Here is a 19,700-nt window from a genome sequence, read left to right as displayed (position 1 = left end):
GTCACGGATCTTGCCATCTTTACTTTGTGAGACCCGGAGCTGGAGCTTGCGAAGCAAAGCTTTACAGCGGTCGCGGAATATTTTTTGAAGGACTTGCCCGGAAGTTGGGGGTGTTTCGGCGTAGCTCTCTGAATGTGCCCCAACCCCCAGTCCTGTTCATCGCTGGGCTACACAGGAGATAATTTTCATGATGCATAATGGCAGACATTTCAATGGCAATTTTCACATAAACACATAATGCACACATGACACGTAATGCAAGTATGTTCATGGCAACAAATTAACCTAAGCTTAACAATTTAAAAATTTCAAACACAATGCTAGCACATAAGTGGTGTTCTGTGTATGTTTTGTTCAAGGGGCGTATGGCTATGCCTTAGCCATGTATACCCCCCCAAGTGAGCGTGGGGTCCGGACGTCTCCGGACCGCGTGGTCACTTGTTAAAACGCAGCTTTGAACACAGGGATAAAAAATGCAGAAAAAGCGGAGTGAATCTCTCTGTGTTTTATTAAATTAGCCTATTAGGCATGTGTTTTACAGCAGGGAGGATTATCTCCACATTTTACATTTTGCTACGTCCACCAAGGACTTTCGACTAGATAGTCCGGGGCCTACTGATAGTAACGGCGGAGGTGCTCCGCGTTCCAGGCGCGTGGGACTTTAGATCCGTCGAGTCTCTTTAAGTGATACGTCCCATGGCCCACTTTTTCTTGTACTTCATAGGGGCCTTCCTAGTTGGGTTCGAGGACTCCCACTCCCGGGTCCTGCGTAGCAGGAAATACTCTCCGTAGGACAAGGTCCCCAACTTCGAATGTACGGCTCTTGACTCTTGTGTTGAAGTGTCGGGCTATCTTGCCTTGGTACATTTTGAGTTGGACCTGTGACTGCTCCCGGAGCTCATCGATCATGTCCAGGGACTCCTGGAGAAGGGCGTGGTTCCGGGTAGGGTCGTAGGTGTCCTGCCTGTGAGAGGGGATCATAGTTTCTACTGGGATGACGGCCTCGCAACCGAAGGTCATGGAATAAGGTGTGTGCCCCGTCGAAGTCCTCTCTGTCGTGCGATAGGCCCAAAGTACTCGCGGAAGCTCTTCCGGCCAGTGAGCCCTGCATGCTTGGAGTTTTTTCTTCAACGTGGTCTTTAAGATTTTGTTTACTGCTTCCACTTGCCCATTAGCTTGAGGTCTGGCGACTGCGGAAAAGCTTTTGATGATTCCATGCGAAGCACAGAAGTCCGTGAAATGTTCACTATCAAATTGCTTCCCGTTGTCGGACACAATTTTTCGTGGAAGCCCAAAACGACACACTATATTCCTGATGACAAAGTCCAGTGCTTTCTTAGATGTGACCGTGTTCATAGGTTCAACTTCAGCCCATTTGGTGAAGTAGTCTACCGCGACTATGGCATACTTCACTCCGCCCCTTCCAGTTGGAAGGGAACCTACTAGGTCAATGCCCCAAACGGCGAACGGCCAGGGGCTGGTCATTAAGGTAATTTCTGTAGGCGGCGCTCGCGGAACCTTGGCGTACCTCTGGCACAGCTCACATTTTCTGACATAATCCACACAATCCTTCTTCATGGTGGGCCAAAAGTATCCTTGTCGAAGGATCTTTTTGGAGAGGCTCAGCCCGGAGGTATGGTCGCCACAGAAGCCTCCGTGAATCTCATGGATGATGGTGCTGATTTCGGTTCCGGCAACACACCTAAGGAAGGGTATGGACAACCCCCTGCGGTAAAGCTTTCCATCCATAACCACGTATCGGGGAGCTTGATATCGGAGCTTTCTTGCGTCAGCTTTATCAGTGGGGAGCTCTCCGGTGGTGAGAAATCTGAGGATGGGTCCTATCCAGGAATGGGAATGGTCGATGATGGCGTTTACCCTCCGTGTCTCAGTACTGGGGGCTTCTAAGTGCCCGATGGGGACTAGGCCATATTGTTCAATCTCCGGGTCTGTTGCAAGCTTGGCCAGCGTGTCCGCGAGTGAATTCTGGTCCCGGGGGACCTGGCGAATTTGGTAGCCTTTAAAATGCTGTAGGAGGCCGCGGGAGAGAGACACGTAGGCAGCCATTTTTTCGCCTTTCGTTTGGTATTCTCCGGATATCTAGTTTACCACAAGTAGGGAGTCGCTGTATACTTCGATTTTTTGGGCTCCGACTTCTCTGGCAAGTTGTAATCCAGCTAGCATGGCTTCGTGTTTTGCCTCGTTGTTGGATGCTGGGAACGCAAAACGGATGGCGCTCTGGAGCTGATGTCCTTGGGGAGATATTAGAATGATCCCTGCTCTAGCTCCTTTTTCATTTGAGGCTCCATCTACATAGACCTTCCATGTGGGAAGTTCCGGGACAGGATCTTCCGCGAGGTCATTCATTCCTGAGCATTCCACAATAAAGTCCGCGAGAGCTTGTCCTTTTATGGAAACACGTGGCTGGTAGTGGATGTCAAACTGGCTCAGTTCCATGGCCCATTTAAGCAATCTGCCAGAAGACTCGGGCTTCTGCAAGACTTGTCGGAGAGGGTGGTTGGTGAGTACTCTGATGTTGTGCGCCTGGAAATAGGGCCTTAGCTTCCGCGAAGCGATTAGCAACCAGAGGGAGATTTTCTCGATCATTGAATATCTAGACTCAGCGTCCAGTAACCTCTTGCTTACGTAATACACAGGGAGCTGGATACGGCCGTCTTCCCGGATGAGAGCGGCACTCACGGCGTGCTTTGTCACAGCTAAGTACAAGAACAACGCCTCTCCTTCGACAGGTTTGGACAGAATGGGAGCTCGGGTTAGATGTTCCTTGAGGTGTTGGAAGGCTGCTTCGCATTCGGGGGTCCATTCGAACCTCTTGTTTCCTCGCAACACATTGAAGAAGGGGACACATTTGTCAGTGGCCTTAGATACGAAGCGGCTAAGAGCAGCTATCCTTCCGGTAACGCTTTGGACATCCTTATGCTTCCGGGGAGAAGGCATATCTATGAAAGCCTTAATTTTCTCAGGGTTGGCCTCCACTCCGCGGGAGCTGACAATGAAACCGAGGAACTTCCCAGATGAGACCCCGAAAGTACATTTCTTCGGATTCAGTTTCATTCCGTACTTTCGGATCACGGCGAAAGCTTCCTCAAGGTCGTCACTGTGGTCCCCGGAGGTCTTGGATTTTACCAACATGTCGTCTACGTACACCTCCATGTTCCTCCCCAGCTGGTCCTTGAACATCTTGTTTACTAGACGCTGGTACGTCGCCCCAGCATTCTTCAAACCGAAAGGCATGACCATGTAACAGTAGACACCCTTGTCCGTGAGGAAGCTGGTGTGTTCCTGGTCCGCGACATGCATCTTGATCTGGTTGTATCCGGAGTACGCATCCATGAAGGATAAGAGTTCATACCCGGAAGTAGCGTCTACCATCTGATCGATTCGCGGAAGAGGGAAACAATCTTTCGGGCAGGCTTTGTTTAGGTCCGTGAAGTCAATGCACATTCTCCAGGACCCATCGGGTTTCGGGACCAGAACTGGGTTGGCCAGCCACACGGGATAGTGTGACTCCTGGAGAAAGCCTATGGACATCAGCTTGTCCACTTCAGCTTTGACGGCTTCGGCCCTCACTGGGTCTAACGGCCTCCTCTTTTGGCGAACTGGAGTTGCAGATGGGTCTATGTTGAGTGCGTGGCACGCAACATTAGGATTAATCCCCGTCATATCAGCGTGGCACCATGCCAGGATATCCTGATTATTCTTCACAGTGGCAACGATCTTTTCTCGAATGGCCGACGGAAGGTTTTTCCCCACCTGAATGACTTTGGTGGGATCTCCCAGGTTGAGGATCACCTCTTCGACTTCCTCCATCGGTTCTATCGCTCTCTGGACCCCCACTCTAGGGTCGAGTTCGTCAAAGCATGCCCCTTGAGCACCCCCAGCTTCTGGTAATTCTTCCGCCAAAGGAACGGCAGCAACTGTCTCCTGGACCGTGCAGACAGATCGGACGGAGACGTTATAACAGCTTCGTGCACTTCGTTGGTCTCCTCGGAGGGTGCCGATATGCCCATCGTCGCATGGAAACTTCAAGCATAAGTGGCGTATCGAGGTTATGGCCCCACAATCTATTAGGACCGGTCGGCCTAGGATGGCATTATACGCCGTGGGGCAGTCGACCACCACGAATGTGCAGTGCTTGAAGGCACAAGCGTCGCTTTCTCCTCTGAGGGTGACTGGAAGTTGAATTTTGCCTAATGGCATGAGTGCATCCCCATTGAACCCTTGAAGCTGGATGGGGCATGGGGTCAGGTCTGTCTCGGTTAATCCGATTGCGTGGAAGGCCGCTTTGAAGAGGATGTTTACGGAGCTTCCGTTATCGACCAAGATCCGTGAGACCTTCTTATTGGCAATCTGGGCTTCCACCACGAGGGGATCGTTGTGGGGGAAGTGCACATGTCGGGCGTCGTCTTCCGTGAAGGTGATGGGAAGGTCCATCATTCAGGGACGCTGAGCAGGTGATTGAACCAAGGCGCACATCTCCCCGGTGTGTTCTAACTCCCTCAAGTACCTTTTCTGGGAGTTGCGTGTGCTTCCGGCAAGGTGCGGTCCTCCGGAGATGGTGGCTACGTGTCCGTCAACGGGTGGCGGAGCAAGGCCGGGCGGATATGGGTTGCCAGGTCCTGGAGCCAACAAGGCAATGGGTGCCGGACAGGTTGGAGCAAGAAGCGCTGGGAACTGAGACCCAGGAGCTTGGGGGTGACCGGCTCCAGGAGCGCTAGCGGTCCCCCTCTGTCCCGGGGAATATGCAGCTCCGTGAACTACTCCCTGTCCGGGATAGATTATGGGTATCCTCACCCATTGACCGAGGTGTCCCGCTCTTGCCAGGGACTCGATCTCATCCTTCAGCTGAAGGCATTCGTTTGTGGTGTGCCCCACGTCTCCGTGGAACTCACACCTCTTATTGGAGTCTCGCGGACGCCTTCCTTCGTGAGACACTTTCGGGGGTTTCCTGTAGTTGACCATATTACAGGTCGCCCGATAGACATTCTCTCGTGAATCTATCAAACTGGTGTACTCCGTGAACTTGGGTTCATAGTCCTTCCGGGGTTTCTTTGGATGGTCTCCCCGGTTGGAGTTTCTTCCGCCTCGTTTATTCTGCGATTGGCTCAGATTTCGTTCTAGGCCTTCCGCTTGCGGCTGCGGCGGGCCAGGAGCAATACTACATCCGGTTTGTACAGCTCTGTATCCAGAGAAATGGGTTTGACTCGGCGTCTGAGTAGACGCGGAAGGCCCATACACGCTTGGAGTGAACTGGGCTCCTGGAAGCGTGAGGGCTGGTGCGGGAGCTTGCGAAGCAAAGCTCGGCGCAGTCACGGAAGGTGTCAGAGCTGGGGGAACTCCAAAGGCCTGTTGGTAGGCATCCTCAAGGTTGATGATTCCCTGAGCTTTTGACATGAATTCGGACAGGGTTTCTGCCCGTCTCCTTTGCATTTCCCCCCACAGTAGGGAGCCGACGGTAAGCCCCGATTGAAGGGCGATCAGCTTCATATCATCGCTGACCTTGGTCTTAGCAGCAGCTTCCATCATTCTTTGAATGAAAGCTTTGAGGTTCTCATTGGGTAGCTGCTTGATGTTGGTTAAGGAACCAAACTCCATGTCGTGGTCACGGGCAGCAATGAACTGCCTCCTGAACGCGGACTGTAGCTCCTTCCAACTGTGGATTGATCCGGGAGCTAATCTTTTCCACCAGTCCTCCGCGGACTTGGTAAGGGTGAGTGAGAAGCACATGCATTTGGCATCCTCACTGACGCGCGCCACTTGCATCATTTTGTTATATTTAGCTAGATGGGTGCGCGGGTCTGTCCTCCCCTCATATAATTCTATGTGAGGCATTTTGAAGTTATCCGGGAGGGACGTTTCCGCGATCCTCCGAATACATGGTTCCGGGTCTTCCTCCTCAGAGTCTGACAGGGCCCCACTTTGCTTCCGGACCAGCTTGGTCAAAGCAGCGATCTGTTCCTCGAGCCTCTTTGTATCACTCTCCGGGAGGTCACGTCCCCAGAGCTTGTCATTGAGATGATTTCGCAGGTCATCTCCGCGAGGTCGGGCCTTTTCTCCTTTGGCCTTTTCATACTTGGCCTCCAACCTTCTTCTTAGGTCCACCGTGGACCAGCTATCTTCGGAGTGCGTGTCTACAGCCCGACCGTCCTGGTTGACGGAATCACTGGGGCGGTTGTTCCTTCCCCTAGGCCTGGGTGCCTTAGCACCGGGTCCTTTAGGCACAGAGTGCCCCCTTGGGGCTGAAGGACGTCTGGGCTTAGGAGTGCCAGAGACCTTCTGCGCGCAGGGGGGGCAGTCGGCCTGGTGATTCACGCCTTTAGGAGGTGCAGGGGCGTCAGTGCGCACAGGCTCTCCAACTTTTTCTTTGCCCTTGTTAGGGGCGGCTTTGGATGGTTCAGCAGCGGCTGGATCCGGCATGGGGGCATCAGCACCACCTAGAACAGAGGCATCCTCGTCCGAGTCGCCTAGATCTCCGAACTTTCTTTGGAGGCACTCCATCATGCGTTGCATTTTTTCGGAGACGCGCTTCTGCTCAGCAAGCTTAGCCTTAGTGACCGCCAGTTCTTCGGCTACTTGGACCAGTTCTGGATCCTTTTCGTAGTAGCAGCCGTCTTTGTAGTAACCGTCTTGGACATATTCTTCTTCGTCTTCTAAGTATGTCGTATCTTCAGTACTAACCCGATCCTGGCGGGATGTCGGGTCTTCACCTTGGTAGTCCGAGGGTTCATTTTGTACCGCATCTTCCATCATAGTATCGGGGTTGACCCTAGCATTTTTGTCAACCGCGGATTTTCTCGTAGTCACCATCTTTTTAGCACGGAGTGAATACAAAAAACGTACACAGAAAAAGCGCTGACTAACAACTTCCTACAGCTCTCAATGAAAGCACCAAAATGTTTACCGAGTTTTTCGGAAACGGATACGAACGAAATAATAAAAAGACAAGAACTGTAGAAGTGCAGAAATGTAAATAAACAAACAGTGTTTTTACGTGGTTCAGGCGTTAACAAGCCCTAGTCCACGAGTCGATGTTATTATACTTGTAGAGAATTACAGTTAAACAACTGGTGTACAAGAACCCCACAACCTCACAGTGTTTCTCTCGGGTTCTCTTGGAGAAGATGAAGCTAGAGAGATTTTAGCAGAGTTCTTGCTATGTGATTTTTTGGCCGTCCCTCCTATCGTAAAATGAGGGGGTCTTTATAGCTAGGGTTTTTTATTAGGGTTTTACTCTGTCCCCTTAATCTTAATTACACCAGCCATAAATAGGGGATACAATTACTGTAGTAGCATGGCTACAAGACTCTACGCAGGTATAATTACATGAAAGTATGGGAAATAGAAAAAGGCAGCCGTCACTTCCAGGCAGTCAGCGGAACAGTAGGCGAAAAGGTACCCTTAGGCGTGCTGGGATGTGTGCGGCCTTGACCTGTCAGGCGTGTCAGGCGGGATCCTGTGTCAGGTGAATATCATCCCAACTATGCCTCCTCCGTAACTCGACCGCTTGGTCTTCTTCCGTACGAAGCACGGAACCGTATCTGCGAAGATAACCTGAAGAGCTTCTCCTGGAAGGACCTTCCCCGAAGGATATCCCTTCGGGAGTCCGGGAGAATTGACGAACTTCCGGGTTACGGCTGCTTGAAAGCGTGTGCTAGACACTGAACGGGAGAGGCGAAGCCTTCCTGTCCATTCGTGACCCCTGGTCACCCTCCGTGAAGGACTGTGATAATTCTGCTTCCCGAAGGCTATCCATCTAAACGCTATCCGGAAATCTGGATAACAGTCATCTACATAAGGAAAGACTTATTAGTCGTCTACCTCAGAGAGACTTATTAGTCATCTACCTCAGAGCAAGAGACTTATTAGTCATCTAGTCAGAGCACGGGACTCCACAAACATTTATTTGGAGTTGTTTGCATGTATGAGTAGGGTTATATTGCTAGGCATGCCTATTATGATTTAGTAACATGTTATTACCTGCTCATGAGCATATTGAGTTTTCTTGCTGAGCTTCGACTCACGGGTGCTATGTGGTGCAGTTAAAGGCAAAAGAAAGCTAGACCATCCTTGAGTTGGAGAGCTTAGGTGACGATGTGTACATATGTGGCTGCTCGACCACCACGACCGAGGGTTTAAAGAGAAACTAGGGTTAATCCCTATTTTTTCGCTTAGGTCAGCTGATTGTAAATATTTTATTTTAATTAACCTTTAAATTATATTTTGGGATCCCAATGTATACAGTAAACGTTTTAGTAAAATGTTGTACCTTTGACCAAAAATTTTAACCCTAAATTGTTAATCATACTTAGGTACACTATTATGGCCAAATGGCTCGGTTAGCGAGTTTATCACTATTTAAAATGCACAACATAACGGTCCCTGGGAAGTAGGGCATTACAACTATCTTCCCCTGTAGCTAATCAAACAAGTCGTCGATCCAAGGTAGTGGGTACTTGTTCTTAATGGTGAACTTGTTCAACTCTCTATAGTCGATACACATCCATAAGGAATCCCAAATCTAGTAACTCTTGCAATTGAATCTTCAGTACCTTCAACTCTGTCGGAGCCATTCTATAAGGTGTCCTAGATACTAGCTCCGCCCCTTGTGCCAACTCTATGACGAACAAAATCTTCCGGTATGGCGGCAACCCAGGCAAGTCTGCGGGGAACAAATCAGGAAACTCACATACCAGTCTGGTCTCACCCAGTCCAACCAACGCAACTCTAGAGGTATCCACAATGTTTGCTAGGAATCCTATGCAACCCTCACGCATCAAGTCTCTAGCCTTCAGTGCCGAAATCATAGGTACTTGTGGTCCACTCACTGTCCCCATGAATACAAATGGTTCCTCCCCTTTTGGTTCAAAGGTCACCATCCTGCGCTTGCAGTCAATCGTCGCCCCATGCTTTGATAACAATTCCATCCCTAGGATCATATCAAAGTCATCCATCGCTAACTAAATCAAATCCAAAACACAACTCCCTATTGTCTATCTCTATTGGCAACGCTATAACCCATCTTCTAGAGACTACTAATTCCTAAGTCGGCAACAAAGTCTGAAATCCCATAGCATTTAAATCACTATGTCTACACAGCTGATTTATCACTCTAGCAGAAATAAATGAATGAGTAGTCCCCGAACCAATAAATGTAGTAAAAGAAGAACCAGCACTAGAAATCTGACCTATCACAACCGAGGGGCTAGCCTCAGCCTCAGTCTAGGTCTAGGTAAATATTCTGGGAGGAGCGAGATTGTTGCTCTGTTTCAGCTCTTCCTTCCTAGCTTGCGGGCAGTCCTTCCTCATATGACTAATGCTCCCACAAGTAAAGCAAGCCCTGATCATGCATTCTCCCTGATGTCGTTGTCTGCATCAAGGACACACTGGAAAATTCCTCCAGTTGTCTCCCCTACCCTGATGGCCACTGAAAGCACCTCGTGCCCTCCTATCCAAGCCAGGAGGAAGAAAAGAGTCAGGTTACTTTCTCTTCTGCTCTCTGGGGCCACTACCCTGGCTAGGTCTAGTAAAAGGAGGCACCATCCTCCGAGCATCACACCTAGCAGCGCTCTCTCTCCATATTTGATCCTCGGCCCTGTAAGTTGTAAGGGCCTTGTCCACTACCTGTGCATAAGTGGACATTCCCAGATCCAAAGTCATCTTAACATCATGAGCAATCATGACATTTAGTCCCCACACAAACCAATCTCTTCATGTCATGTCAGTCGGCACCAAATCCAGCGCAAACTTCGCCAATCGGTCAAACTTTAATGCATACTCAGTTACTGTCATCCAATTCTGAGTCAGGTTGGTATACTCATCAACCATCACAATTCAAACCGTGACACTATAACACTTCTCATTGAAAAAAATTCTAAACTCTTCCTAGGTCATAACTGCAACATTCCTTCTCTGTCACACAACGTTCCACCAGATGCGAGTGCCTTCTCTCAACATGTAGCTGGCACAAGCTACTCTCTCATTCCCTTCCACCCTCATGAAATTCAGGAAGGAAGAAATCATGTTCATCCACTGCTCTACCCACAGTGGGTTTGGTCCACCCTCGAAGGTGGGAGGATGCTGCTTCCTGAACCTTTCGTACAAAGGTTCCCATCTATTCTCCACAGCAGGTTGGGCTGGCACTGGTGCCACAGCCTATGGAACCTGCAACCCCATGCCCTGAGGAGGGGCCTGTTGGCTCAACTGCTGAAGCTCTTCTTCTATTCGATGAAGTCTAGCTTCCATCTCAAAAAATAATTGTTGCCAATTCAGTGGGGCAAATGGAGGGTCCTGACCTTGGTTATCATCCTCGTCCCTATTGCCGCAGAGTCTAATTGATCGCCGAGGAATTATCACAATATGCCTGCAATGAATGACCCTGCTTATCTAGCATGATAACAACATCCAAAACCACCTCCCAAATTCATCAACCAATTACAATCAGCAAATCCACATATCACAAATAGCATACAACAATCAAGGGGGCCATGCCCTAACATCAAGCATATACCAACTCATTCATCATGCTTAACTTAAATATACAGGCAAATAGGGCGCTTATTTAAGCAATCAAGCATATAATTCATTAAATACCAACTAACCCTGAGTCGAGCTTGTCACTGGCAGTGAGCATACATGTTTGGTCAATCTTCAAGAACCATAAACATTGGCTCGCTCTGATACCAAGTTGTAACGTCCTACTACCTTAGAGTCGTTACTAAGTGAGTTAAAAAAAATGTGCCATTAGCTCGCTAATCGAGGTTTTAGGTTAAAAGTGTAGCTAAACTATAATAAAAGTCATTTAAAGGCATTTAATATAAAAATGTGGACATCCATTGAAAACGTAATGAGTTAAACATTTGGGATCCCAAAATACAGTTTAGAAATTACTTTACATCTCAAAATACATTCAAGGTCGATTTAGGCAAAAAACTAACCTTGTTCGTGGCAGCCACGTAGGCTGAACATGTACCCGTCGCACCACGTTCTCCGTACTCGTGGTTGGTTGACCTTTCCTTTGCCCTTACCTGCACCATAGAGCACTCGTGAGCTGAAGCCCAACAAGAAAACTTTCATGTAACATATAACATATAACATATGCATGGTAGTCAACAATATACGACAAGACAACCAACAGGCTAAACACACAGCGATCATCGCCGTCCCAGGCGCTTTACTAGGCCCTAGGTTCGGGGCCTTCAACGAGAGTATGACTCCGGCATCCTAGAAGGGTCTCGCCCTAACGGTCTGCACTCTGCATGCTCAATGCTGATCCCAGCCCTTTGTCGTACTCGGCCTTCACCGTTCCCGGCCTTTGCCATTTCTGTCGTTCGCCGTTCACTCACAAATATGCATCACATATACTAAAGATAAACAATAGGGCTACGCCCGCAATACAAAAAATATTGCCTCGCTCTGCACTACGGGTAAAACAGTTTCCTTACCTGTGTCCCGACCAATCTAAGTACCGCAATCCCGAGCATAGATCTCTAACTCGAACCTCATTGAAAACCTAGTCACAACATATTCATAATAACCATCCATCAAGTTCTAATCCAATAAATAATTCAAAATGTATATCTATCCTCCAAGACCTTGGATTCTACAAATCCGGGTAGTAAAATCTACCCCGAGCCTTAAAGCCTTATTCCCCTAATTTTTCAATTAGGATCGCAGCATGCCCTTTAGAGCTACGGTCTGCTACCTGGTTAGAGAGCTAGGCCCTCCCAGTGGAGGACACGGGCCATGACCAGGACCCCCAGGGTCGCGGCGCGCCTGAATAACAGAGGCCTCCATAGGCCTTCTCGCAAACACGGACCGCTGCAACTGATGAACAGGGTTGCGAGGCGGGTACCAGAAACCCAAAAATCAGCCAATTCCTCAAGTTTTCCCTCGAGCCTAAGCCCATAATTCACACCCCAAACTTCATCCAATCTCATAATTAAGCCCATAACCCTTATCCATGTAGCCTAAACATCACAATAAATCCATAAACAACCCCATATGCTTAGAATCAAACTATAATTCAACTTTCATGCAAGCCTAAGGTTCTAATAAAAACCAGAAGAATTCAACATGAAGATCAAGAAGAAGAGTTTACCTCTGAATTGTACTCGACCCTGAGCTGATTTCCTAAGTACTCAAGCTTCCATTCCACCAGTTCTTCAGTCTAAATCCTCAAGTTTTCTCTGAAATTCTCAAACACCAAAGAGAGAGAGTGAGATTCGAATGAGAGAGAGAGGGAGAGAGCTAAGAGAGACTTCAGTTTTCTTTCTAAATGATCCAAGAACCTCAGCTGCCTAAGTGTTCAAACCCCTCCTTAGTTTAAAGTCCAAAATACCCCTTAAGCTTATCTAAATCTTTAAGTGCCACCAAGGGCAATTCCATCGTTTGCCATAACCCGTTAACTCTTCAAGTGTTCCTATAAATCCCTGTTTAATCCTGACATGTCCAAATCATTGCTAAATTATTACCCGTTACTCGATAAATCCTAAACACACATTATGTTCCCAAAATACCCCTTGGCTCCTCCCGAGCCGGGTGTTCAACCCCATTATCACTTTCTAGCTAAACTGCTCCCTAGGACTGTCTTGGACTATGCAACACAAATATATTACCACTCACTCGTGGTATCAATCACAATATACAAAAATATTACATTTATGCCCTCAACAGGCTAAAATTACAAATATGTCTCTAATAGCCAAATGGGGCCCACATGCATATTTAATTCACCTAAACATGTATTTCTAATCACATAATCATTAAATTTATAAATTAACGCAATTAAATCAATTATTGCCATCCTGGCACCCTAATAAAATCCCTAAGCCTTATTTGCAAATTTGGGACGCTACAGACGTGATTCTTTTCTACCTGCACAGAAAAAGGTGAGCTAGAAAATATAGTAGTTAAGACAAGGTTTGAGTTTTCTTCCTCATAATTACACTCAAAATATTGATCACTCCAAGTCGTTGTCATGGCTTTCTTTTTCTTTATAGTATTGGTACGCTCAGATTGAATGTGTCAAAAACCTTCACATTCCCTGTTAGGAAAAATAGTTTTTGCCTCAGTGGAAATGGTAAGATAGTACAACTCTATGCAATAATATTACAAATAAAAGAATGATCGATTAAAAAGAGTTACAACTCTATAACTGAAAAATACAGATAAACAAAGAAAAGGAAGAAGAAGAAGAGAATAGTGAGAATACAACTCTAATCAAAAGATTACAAGTAAAGTAAAGGTGTTTGAAATAAAAGAAAGGAAGATTACAACTCTAGACAAAAGTTACAAGTAAATAGAACAAGAGAATAAGAAGAAAAGAAAAAGTATAAAATGTAAGAATAGAAACAAAAGTAAACTCTCACTTACACAACCTGAATGAAGAGTGTTGGGGATCACCAACTTGAACAAGGTTTAAAATATTTTTCCAAGAGATTATTTCCCCCTAACTCAATCACTAAGGGATCACTCTCTCAGATATTGGAAATGCTTTATGGAACTATCAATCCTCAAGGTGTTTCTAGCCATGTGCTCTAATGGATAGAAATGTTGTGTCTTTCAAGTGAGCAATAGGCTCTTATTTATAGAGTTTAGAGACACCCTTTGAATTTCAAATTCCACCAACCCCCATGGCTGTTACCAATGATTAATTATATTATTTTGGAATTAAAAATGAGATTTAGGAGTTATTTGGGTTTTTTGAGCCATTCAATAAAGATTGAAAAAACTGAAAAAATGGCATGTAATGCACCTGTGGTCGCGCCCAGGGACATCAGTGGTCGCGGCCACCAACATTCAATGGCCACGACCATTGACCATTTTCATCACACATTTTTGTGCTGCTTTTCCAAACGGTTCCAAACCCTCCCAATTGATTTTGTAACCCCCAAAACACATTATTGGGGTTAAAACCATATCTGTAACAACCATTTCTCATATGACTTTATGAATTTCTTCTCAATATTATGTAACAAAAAATTTACACAATAAAGGGTAATATTTGGAAGTTACAAATTTGTAACACCAAATATGCTACATATTTGGATATATCTCTTATATCTAAAATATTGTAACTCTCTATTATATGTTACAATATGTGACACTCTTTGTCACATTTATTTAATCTAAAACATTATATTATAATATAATATAATATAATATTACATTATATTATAAAATGATATAACATTCCCACACTAGATTAAATAGTTATCTATTGTAACATTTATTTAATCAATCATTATATTTTAAAATATAACAAATCCCCCACTTGATTAAATAAGAACTCTCTCTTATAGGAGTCATTGCATTTGTGCATAAAGCAAAGTGTTTTTCACTTGAACTTTACTTTAGTGTAATTATCACAAAATTTGTCGAAAATTTTGTTGCACTAGGCATTGAACCATCTTTTCATGATAACAAATCGGTGATAACACACACACCTTTGCGATGTTCACTTGAGACCTCTATGTCTCGCTTTGCATCATTAATGGCCATGTGCACTTTCCACTCATGGATGTTCTTGAGAATACTCCCAATTCTCATGAGAGGTTGCACAACCCCTAGGTCCATATATGTAGAATTCTGACAGTATTTTTTTACCAAAAATACTTGTCTTCACATAACCCTCAACTTGGTAACTCACAAGTACTCAATATCTCAGATGCGACTTGTTTTGAGTACAACTAATATTCACTTGATTGACTTGTTGTTACCTATTGAACCTAACACTAGTTGAATAACTAGTGTTAAGATAGGTTACCATCAATCGTGAATATCTTTATGGAGTTAAACTCCCATCCCTCGACATGATGCATCCACTAAGTCTCTCGTTAGTGGCTTAGTGAAAGGATCTGCCAGATTTTCACTTTTTCTCACATAGGATGTTGAGATAATTCCTCTTTGAATCAATTCTCTTACATATCCATGTCTTAGACTAATGTGTCTAGACTTCCCATTATACACTCTACTGAATGCTCTAGCAAATGTCACTTGGCTATCATAATGTATCGATATAGTGGATGCATTCTCTTTGATTAGGGGTATCTTTATCAACAGATCCCTTAACCATTCGGCCTCTTTGCCGGTAGCATCTAGAGCTATAAACCCTACTTCCATGGTGGAATGAGGTATACAGGTTTGTTTCTTGGAACCCAAGAAATTGCACCTCCACCAGGTGTAAATACCCAACCAATTGTGGACAAGTTGTCCCCATGATTTGATATCCAACTTGCATCTGTATATCCTTCTAAGATTGAAGGAAATTTGGAGTAGTGAAGGCTTAGTCCTTTGGTTTTCTTGATATAACCTAGGACTCTTCCAATCACCTTTTAGTGATCCACACTTGGATTACTTGCAAATGCTATATCAGGTCTAGTACACTGGGCAACGTACATTAGACTCCCTATAGCACTAGCGTACTCCAATTAAGCCACCGCTCTTCCTTCATTCTTCTCTAGTTTTACACTATGATCGAATGGAGTATTGGCATCTTTAACCTTGAGATGGTTAAATTTGTTCAATACTTTCTCAACATAGTGGGATTGACCCAATGCAAAACTCCCACTATGTTTCTTTACCTTGATACCATGTATGGTGTGAACTTCTCCAAGATCTTTCATCTTGAAGGTTGATGATAGAAACATCTTCTTTTCTTCTATCCCTTTCATGATATCACTTATAATAAGCATGTCATCCACATATAAGCAAACAATGATCACATATCCCTTACAAGTTTTGGAATACAAACACTTGTCTCCATTGTTATGTCTAAACCCATTAGACATGATGGCTTGATCAAATTTCTCATGCCATTGCTTAGGAGGTTGTTTCAATCCATAGAAGGATTTTACAAGTCTACATACTTTATGTTCATATTTTGGTAGGACAAACACTTCGGGTTGTTCCATATAGACCTCCTCATTGAGGTCATCATTAAGGAATGCAGTTTTGACATTCATTTGATGAACATACAAGTTTTGTATAGAAGCTAAAGCGAACAAAATTCTTATAGAAGTTGTTCTTGCAACAGGCGCATAGGTATCGAAATAATCGATACCCTCTTTTTGCCTAAACCCTTTAGCTACTAATCTAGCCTCAAAGGTTTGAATAGTGCCATCCATGTGGTATTTCACCTAAATACCCACTTACACCCAATTGGCTTAGACTCCGGTGGGAGATCTACCAATTCCCATTGTTGGAAAGAATGGAATCCATCTCATCATTGATGGCTTCTTTCCAAAATGCACTATCTCTTGATTGCATAGCTTCTCTATAAGTCTTAGGATCATCCTCAACGAGTAGTACAATAGGGATTTTCCTAATGACCTCCTCTCTATTTCCTTCTACCATGTAGAATGAATTTGTTGAGAATCTATCTCATCCACTACTAGAATTTTATAATTTTTAAGCCTTTGACTTCTTCTAAGTTCAAAGGGTTGCTTTACATCCTTTTGAGAATTCTCTTCTTGAGAATCATCTTTGGATGTAGAAGCTTGAGAATTGTTCTCATGTAACAAATTCTCCTTTAGAGATGTTGAAGCTTGAGAATTGTTGTCACATAACATGTTCTGAAAGAATTCAACTTCTCTAGATTCAATCACAATATTAGACTCTAAGTCTAATAGCCTATAAGCTTTACTATTGTTGGCATAACCAACAAAAGCACACTTTATGGCTCTTGAACCTAACTTTGTTCTATTAGGTTAGTTTTTCTTGCAATATGCAAGACACCCCCACACTTTGAAGTACCCTATGTTTGGTTTTCTTCCTTTCCATAGCTCATATGGAGATATCTCATTTTTCTTCATCGGTATTCGATTAAGAATGTGACAAGCGGTTAATAACACTTCACCCCATAAGTTGGGATTCAACTTAGAAAACACCAACATAGAATTTATCATCTCAAGATAAGTCCTATTTTTCCTTTCGGCAACACCATTGTGTTGTGGTGTATAAGGTGCGGTGCACTCATGAATTATACCATTTTCTTCACAAATTGTATTGAATTCATTAGAGAAGTACTCTCCTCCTCTATCACTTCTTAACACCTTAATCTTTTTATTTAGTTGATTTTTAACTTCTAATTTATACAATTTAAAAGCATCAAAAGTTTCATCTGTATGCTTTAATAGAAACACATAGGTATATCTACTAAAATCATCTATAAAGTAAGAAAATACCTTTTACCACCTCTAGTTAAAACACCATTTAATTCACAAAGATCACTATGGATTAAATCTAGAAAATTAGATGATCTTTCTACACTTAATCATTTTTGCCTTAACACATGTTTCACATTTACCATAGTTTTTAATATTGCATGAAATCATACCACATTTTACTACTCTTTTCATGGTTGAAAAACCTATTTGCGATAGTCTAAGATGCCACAAAAATAAAGAATCATACTCAACAATATATGTGGAATTAGCATTTTTATTGATAACATTGAAAGTTACATCATTGGTGCACAATTTAACCAAACCCTCACAAGAGTAACCCTTTCCCAAAAATACATTTGATTTGGTAAGTATAAGTTTACCGGACTCAAAAATGGCTTTAATTTCGGGCTTGCCAAGCAAATCACCACTTACCAAGTTTCTACTCATTTCGGGAACATAAAGTACATTCACCAATGTAACTTTCTTGCCGGAGGTGAAAAAGACTTCAATGGTACCTTTGACAAGTACCATGGATTTGTCCTCATTGCCCATTTGAATCTCATGGTTGCCCTTTGACTCTTCAAAGGTCTTGAACAATGATTTGTCGTAGGTGACATGGATGGTGGCACATGTATCATACCACCACCCTTTCACCTTGCCTTAGACCGCATTCACCTCACTAAGGGTAGCAACTATGTTTTCCTCTTGAGTTGCATTTACCTTAGGTCCTTGTTGATCTTTTTTATGCCTACACTCTCTAGCATAGTGACCCTTTTTCCCACACACAATACAAGGAATTTTCTCACCCTTAAACTTGTTTGGGTTGGTTTTTGGACCCAAGGATTTATCGTTACCCTTTTTCCGTTTGTTTTTGGGATGTTTTGGTTGTGACACAGCATTTGCTTTGGAAGTCTCTCCATTAGACCCCTCCACAAGTTTATCTCTACATATTGATTCCTCCTTGATTCGAATATGTTTTTGGATTTCCTCCAAAGAATAATCCTCATTTTTAGGAAGGATTCTTTTCCTATAGCTCTTCCAAGTTGGTGGTAATTTAGCCACTATAGCACCAACTTGAAAGGCCTCGGGAAGTTCAATATTTAACACTTTCAATTTGTTAACAATTATTTACAATTCATGTATTTGAGAAAGAATAGGTTTATCACCAAAAAATTTGAAATCAAAGTATTGAGATATCAAAACTTTTTGGTACCTTCCTCTTCTGCCTTGAACTTTGTCTCAAGTGCATCCCATATCTCCTTGGCCAATTTTGACTCAGTGTAGAGGTCATAGAGCCTATCGGAAAGGGCATTGAGGATATGACCCCTACAAAGGAGATTGTCCTCCTCCCTCTTCCTTCTTTTCTCCACCTCCTCGGGAGTGTCTTTGTCGGATGGTGTTGAGAGAGGTTCTAGAGTGGATTCTAGAATGTAGGCCATTTTGAGAGTGGTCAAAAGAAACCTCACCTTGTCTTGCCATCTAGTGAAATTGGACCCATCAAACCTGTCCAACCTCACTAGGTCTTGATTCATTATCTTGATGGTCCCACCTTCCATTGAAACAAACAAGGGTAAGTTTTTGAATGTTAGGAAAAATAGTTTTTGCCTCAATGGAAATGGTAAGATAATACAACTCTATGCAATAATATTACAAATAAATAATGATTGATTAAAAAGAGTTACAACTCTGTAACTGAAAAATACAAATAAACAAAGAAAAGGAAGAAGAAGTATAAGAATAGAATAGTGAGAATACAACTCTAAGCAAAAGATTACATGTAAAGTAAAGGTGTTTGAAACAAAAGAAAGGAAGATTACAACTCTAAAAAAAAGTTACAAGTAAATAAAACAAGAGAATAAGAAGAAAATCAATAGTATAAAATTTAAGAACAGAAACAAAAGTAAACTCTCACTTACACAACCTGAGTGAAGAGTGTTGGGGATCACCAACTTGAACAAGGTTTAAAACCTTTGTCCAAAAGCTTATTTCCCCCTAAATCAAGCACTAAGGGATCTCTCTTAGATATTTGAAATTCTTTATGGAATTATCAAGTCTCAAGGTGTTTCTAGCCAAGTGCTCTAATGGATAGAAATGTTGTGTCTTTCAAGTGGGCAATAGGCTCTTATTTATAGAGTTTAGAGACACCCTTTGAATTTCAAATTCCACCAACCCCCATGGCTGTTACCAATGATTAATTGGATTATTATGGAATTAAAAGTGAGATTTTGGAGTTATTTGGGTTTTTTGAGCCATTCAACAAAGATTGAAAAAACAAAAAAAATGGCATGTAATGCACCTGTGGTCGCGGCCAGGGACATCTGTGGCCGCGGCCACTGCTCTCTGTCCCCCAGGCCACGGCCACCAAGATTCAATGGCCGCGGCCACTGATCATTTTCAGCACACATTTTTGTGTTGTTTTTCCAAACGATTCCAAACCCTCCCAATTGATTTTGTAACCCCCAAAACACATTATTGGGGTTAAAATCATATCTCTAACAGCTATTTCTCATATGA

The sequence above is a fragment of the Humulus lupulus genome, chromosome 5, assembly GCF_963169125.1.
Source record: "Humulus lupulus chromosome 5, drHumLupu1.1, whole genome shotgun sequence".
Taxonomy (NCBI): domain Eukaryota; kingdom Viridiplantae; phylum Streptophyta; class Magnoliopsida; order Rosales; family Cannabaceae; genus Humulus; species Humulus lupulus.
Note: the sequence above shows the minus strand (reverse complement) of the source record.